The sequence below is a fragment of the Cyprinodon variegatus genome, unplaced genomic scaffold (genome assembly GCF_000732505.1).
Source record: "Cyprinodon variegatus isolate N-32 unplaced genomic scaffold, C_variegatus-1.0 Scaffold292, whole genome shotgun sequence".
Lineage (NCBI taxonomy): Eukaryota > Metazoa > Chordata > Actinopteri > Cyprinodontiformes > Cyprinodontidae > Cyprinodon > Cyprinodon variegatus.
The window spans coordinates 808028-814054 of NW_015150745.1; the positions used below are offsets into that span (position 1 = coordinate 808028).

The 6027-nt window shown below is 36.0% G+C and overlaps 1 protein-coding gene across 1 annotated transcript in view; it reads left to right on the forward strand.

The window, feature by feature from the left end:
- Positions 1–1386: 1386 nt before the first annotated feature.
- LOC107090356 (beta-1,3-galactosyl-O-glycosyl-glycoprotein beta-1,6-N-acetylglucosaminyltransferase 4-like) overlaps positions 1387–6027 on the forward strand; it is a 19368-nt gene continuing 14727 nt past the window's right edge. Inside the window, exon 1 of the mRNA XM_015383686.1 lies at positions 1387–1940. The gene's annotated coding sequence lies outside the window, so the exon portion shown is untranslated. The remainder of the gene's footprint in view (positions 1941–6027) is intronic.

Below are 6027 nucleotides of genomic sequence, written 5' to 3' on the forward strand. Positions count from 1 at the left end.
CAATCAAATGGTTTTCCTTAGATAGAAAACTTTGTATCAATTTGACTGTATGATCTGGTTGAACTGTAAAGTGCCTTGATATGACATGTGTTGTGAATTTGGCGCTATATAAATAAACTGAATTGAATTGAATATTGTACACTACACTGAAGCTGGAACATCCATGCAAACTGAGAGAAATACACCTTTGCTTCTGACTCCAAAAGAAAGGTGGTCCTTAAGCTCCTTGTCACAATTTTTTTTTTGTTCTTATTTTTTGTTATTAGTTGTTTATTTTTGTTTGTTGTCTTGTGTACGACTCAAACAAATTGCCCCCAGCGGGATTATTGAAAGGGTCTAAGTCTAAGCCCCCAGAAGTGAAGAAAATGTGATCCTGGTGTGACACTTTACTTAAAAAGAATGCAATTTGAAAAACAGATATAAAAATCTGCCTTTTACAAAATCAAAATTTCAAAACTAAAGTTTGAAAATACTATATATATATATATATATATATATATATATATATATGAGTTACTCTCATAATTTTCTTTTGATCAAAAGACATATTTCAAATTTTAATTTCTGGAAATCATTTTTTATTATTTACCTTTATTTAAAAATGTGTTTGTTTTTTCAAATTATCTTTATAAAAATTTTTTACCCTGCAACAATAATGAAACAAAGTTCACTCCATATATAAGCCTTTATATGTGAACTCTGTAAAGGTGAACTGGTAAGTCCCTCCTGTAGCTAAACATCCCCATACCATGACACTTCCAGCTTAATAATTCACAACTATGATGTTACTTCTCTGTAATGCTGTTTTAATCCTTATATCAATAAATAAATAGAAAAAAAAGAAAAAAAAAGGCTTCTGTTCAATAAAATCGACTCCCCAGAGGTTCTGTTTTCTTTAGAAAATGGTCTGACCTATATATATTTTTGGTCCAAACAGTAGTTTCAATGGAGAGCGTTTAGATTTGTGATTGAACCAGGAAACAGCACTCGTTCATTCCACTCTGCGTGGAATGAGTGGGTGTTTACTTTATGAGTTGAATTGCTGCATAAACTACTTTTATAGAATGTTATAATCTACTAAGGTGCGTCTGTAAGATCCTGTGTAAGATAATACTGCCAATAATTAAATACCTTTCTGTGTGTCCTTAAGTTTCCAAACCCCCCCCTCTCAGACAAAGACCCATAAAGGATGCGCTTATTTTAAGCAGAAACAATGAAAGCATTGGAAGCGGACGTTTCCCTTCATTTGTTGATCCTGTTTCCTTTGCCTACACCGATCAATGGATTTATCAGCGCTTTTTCTCTCACTATATCAGCCCCTTTATGCTTCCCACCATCGCCCCTCCCACCCCTGCTGAAAAACTTATTCCTGCATCTCAGAAGATCTGGATGCTTTTGATGACTTCTGGAGGTGGGGATCTCTTTCACCTCTATATAATCATCCCAAACTCCGCTTAAACCTGCTCTTCGGCTCATTTATTCTTCCTTTTAGACTTATAAAAGTCTGATTTGTTCATACAGTCGATGTGGGCAAAGGAAACGCATCTTCTCTGAAACGCGCTTTTATGGATCATCTAACCCCTCCCTCTTTCCGGGTTACAGTAACACATTTCTTCTCATCTCATGGCAAACACGCCGTCATTTCTTATAAATAGTCCCCTTCAATCCTTCCTTCTTTATCTTTTAAAGTAAAACTGATGAGAAATAAGCGCAGAGATGACGCCGCGGTTTAACTTTAGTGCGCGTAAAAAAGAAGGGGCGCATGGAGCGAAAATGTCCACTTTTGGTGTTTTCTTCTCGCCTTTGCTGAATTTGAGTCCTTGGATCTGATTTTTGGGTGTTTGGCCACCAGGCAGCAAACAACTGGAGCTGATCTGGTTTGAAACTTAAAGGATGACTTGATGAGACGGTTTGCAAAGAGCCAAATATACCAAAGCAAGGTGAGTGTTTGATTTACTGAAAAAAAAAAAAAAACATTTCACAAGAGTTCTAGGTAAATAGATATAAAAGTTCAACAGTTATTTTTCGTTTGTTAAAAAGCAAAAAATATATTTTTTATTGATCCAATGAAAAAGTGCCATCATTTTGACACTTTTTCAAAATGATGGCAAGGTCAATATGATGGCATTGTATTATATTGACCTTTTTATTTATAATGTCACTGACTTGTTTGATAAGTTTGATGTGCCAGGAAATAGGTAAAAACACAGGTAAAACCACACATATTTATAAGAATAATCTGTATGAAACCATCCTAAGAGACTGAATCATCCATTGGGACTGTGTTAATCTCATGAGTACACTGAACAAACAGTTCAGTGTACTAATGAGTTCAATGTACCAATGAGATAAGCAACAGGCGTCTTATAAAGACTAGCCATACTATTAATTTTTCCCCTTATGTTTTAGCCAAAAACCTAGAAGATCATTCATAAAGTAGAATGAAACCAATGCATGATGTAAATAAAAATCTCAAACATGTGCCCTCCATTTGCGTTCAGCCCACTTCTTAGTGTATGCCTGAACACTAGAAATTCAAATGTTGCCTTTTCTTTGTAAAATAATTAAAAGTTCTGTCTGTTAGATGGAGTTTATGAAGAACAGCTTTTATGTCTGAGTTTCAGTTCAATCTCACTCTGGACTTAAAGTCTTGTAAATAAATTACCATATTTGATCTATCCAAGGTAATAATGGCTCTGATTAGTATAGTAGGGCCAAATTTGTCTCTATATCACAAATAACTATTTAAAATATATAAATGTATAAACAAGATTGAAAAACAATACACTATTTCAAAGAGGAGAGACTTGACTTAGAACAGTGGTTCCCGATCCGCCTCCTCTAGTACCAGTATACCACTGGCCCGCATGTTTTATGTGTCCCTGCTTGCTCACATCTGACCAGTGGCGGCTGGTGGAGTTCTCTCCTGGGGGGAGCTATAAATTCAAAATAGACGTACAACAAAAAACAATCAAACGTATACCAAGTTATCACAACAGTATATTTATATGAATGCCAACAACAAAAAACGTTGTAAAAACACGCTATAAAACAAAACATTTCACGTACAAGTTTATTTTTGGTACATAAATTTTGCCCTTCTGAGGTTTTGTGAAAGCAAATCTGTGTTTTCCATGGGCGAATATTGTGTCACAAAAAATAATGTAACAGTTTAATAATGGAGAAGCTAGAGGAAGGGAAAGCAGAATAAAGCCTTAGCCGCGCTGCATGCAGTTAGCCAAGCCCTCTTGCTAAATCAGGTCCTGGAAAAGGACTTTCTTGCACCATTCTCTCTTTCTCTCTCCAATGCGTCCTCATCTCCTGCGACTCGACCTGTAAATCACCCGCAAAATGTCTGCACTGTGGCGGGAGGAAGTGAGCAAATACACTTCCTGTCACCTCAGGTCGCTGCTTAGCTGCGCCCTAAGCTCTCCTATATCTTTGTATTGCAGAGGAGCTACTATGCATGTACAACTTTTAACAACAGCAAACATTTTTGCACCCTAGGGCAGAAATACGTCACCAATCTGAAAAAAAATGAAATTACGCTTAACTCGTCATTAAATGTAAATATTTATCTATTTATATATATAATTTTTTTTTGTCTTAATCAGAGTCAATGGGTGGTTGAGACGGCGCCCTAGCTCCCTCTATTGACCAGCTGCCACTGCACCTGACACGAATATATGAGTGATTGACAGGCTGCAGCAGCACTAGGCAGCAGAAGAGGTGATCATTTCAATCAATTGTGCTGAAACAGATGTGAAAACATGAAGGTGATTGTGGAATAGGGTTTGGAGTCACTGGCTTGGACAGTTTTTATTTCACTTTAGTGAACTTGATTACTCTCTTACTCCTTCTCTAAAGGATCATCCTCCTTTATACCATGTCTTTCAAGCACACTTTTGATTAAAAAGTATAAAGGCTGGGTCACACCGCCTTCATCCATTGGACTCTGCAACCTCCAAAGCATTTTGTTTTCTTGTCACACTGGCTGCAGCTCATATACTGTAGAGAGTTTCCTACTAAGCAAACAGGGAGCAGATGTCCCGATCAGTAAAATAGAACTGATAAATGATTTTAATAAATACAAAATATAATGTTTGAAGGAAAAAAATGCATGAGGCCAGGTGATTGTCAGGGAGCTTTTTGTGAAGTTTGCTGCTAAGTTTTTTTTTTATATTGATAAACAGGCGATAAACCACTATTGGACCTCACAGGCATCCTTGTTGTTCCACTTTTGTTTTTGTTTTTTTAAGCTCAAAGAAGGTTTCTATTTGACTTGATCTTTTTTGTGTTTTCCTGATCTCCTACCATAGCTAAGAAAAAAAAAAAGTTTATTAAAAAAGTATATTATAACACATGTAATATATACTCATAAGAGCATTTTTATGTAAAACTTATGCACATAAACTACTCTACACAGATTTTGAACACTAATTTGTGCAAATTTAATACAATGAGACCCACAATAGATCAACAGCATGGGTATATTCTCTCCTACTCCCCTGTGGACCTGTTTCCGTGCATTCATGTCAACTTATGTCATATGTAGGGTGGAACCAACTTAGAAAACTGTCAATGATTGGCTACTTTTCAGGAAACCCAGCCCAAGAGACATTACTGTTTTCTTCCTAGTGAAGGCTAGTAATGTAATAACCCTTATTTATAGCCATAAAAAAGACATGAGTCAAATAGATGTAATCATAGGCTATCATAAAACCTGCATTTACTACATCTATGAGATACAATCTTTTTTTCCCCCCAATTTTCTCTGAGAGATACATTTAAAAAAGTTCCCCTGCACCTGGTGGCTGCAATTGAAGACAGCTGGGAAGAGCATGGCATTGATTAGCCTAATGAGTACCCCAGCTTACATTGCTGGCCAGCTATAAGTAAAACCCTAAGTTTAAAAAGTTAGATTATTTAACATCTATTTTTTTTGCCAACCTACAGTACATCTGGTCAGAGTTGCTTTATAATGACAAAATCAATTTAAATTAACAACTAAAATTGGTTATATACACTTGATGAGGTTAATCTCCTACCTAAAGCACAAATGGGAATTATCTTAAATGTCATATATCAAAGTTAGTCCCCATTTTCCAGGACATTATATTTAACTTTATAAATAAAAGGATATATATAAAGTAAAAGCTGTGGAATTATGATGTAAGGACTTCAAAACAGATCTGCAGAAGCTGACAGACAGCATTAAGCTCTTTATCTCTCCTCTTCTATCCCTGTTTGCATAGAGCCATAAAAAATGATATACATATAAAGGGGTTACTATTCTCTAAATTAGGTCTTCATGAAAAGTCAGCCTAAGATTACATACGGTATGTTTCTTGTTTGTACAAGAATCATACATTCTACAGCAAAAGTACACTTGCTCCGTTCGATCATCTCCATTAAAATTATTTTCATTAAACAGAGGCAAAACATTTTTATTTTATACCTACATTACCTAAAATGTCAAATCTTTCCAGCTGAACAAATTAAATTTTATTTGTAAAACATGTGGTTTTCACCACATTCCTCTTGAATAAGTCATATTACCTGTTATTTGCTACAAAAGGACACAAGGCACCAGGAAATCCCCAAGCCCCTGACCAGGTTTGACAGGTCATTGTTGGGATTCCTATTGCTCCGGTTAGCTTGGCAACCCAGCCGCCAGACTGGCCTGTCAGTGACCCTAAGAACAATGTTCAAAAGTATGATTGTAGTCTTGATGAACCAACTACATAGACCACAATAGGAACATAATTTTCACATTTTGGACCAAGAAGACAGGTGGTTTGAAAGGGGTGTGAAGTAAGCCATTTATGTTCAGTAAAAAAAACAACCTTAAAGAGAGGGGGTGGACTCAGGTTTCAGCTCTCAAAAACCTACACTACTATGGGACAATTATCCTGCCATAATGCAAGAGCACATAATTTCAAATATTTTCTCTTCTCTCTCAAATCTTTCTTTCTTCTCTCAGATTTAATGCTTCTTGCACAGATATTTTCTCCTCTCGCTTGCCTC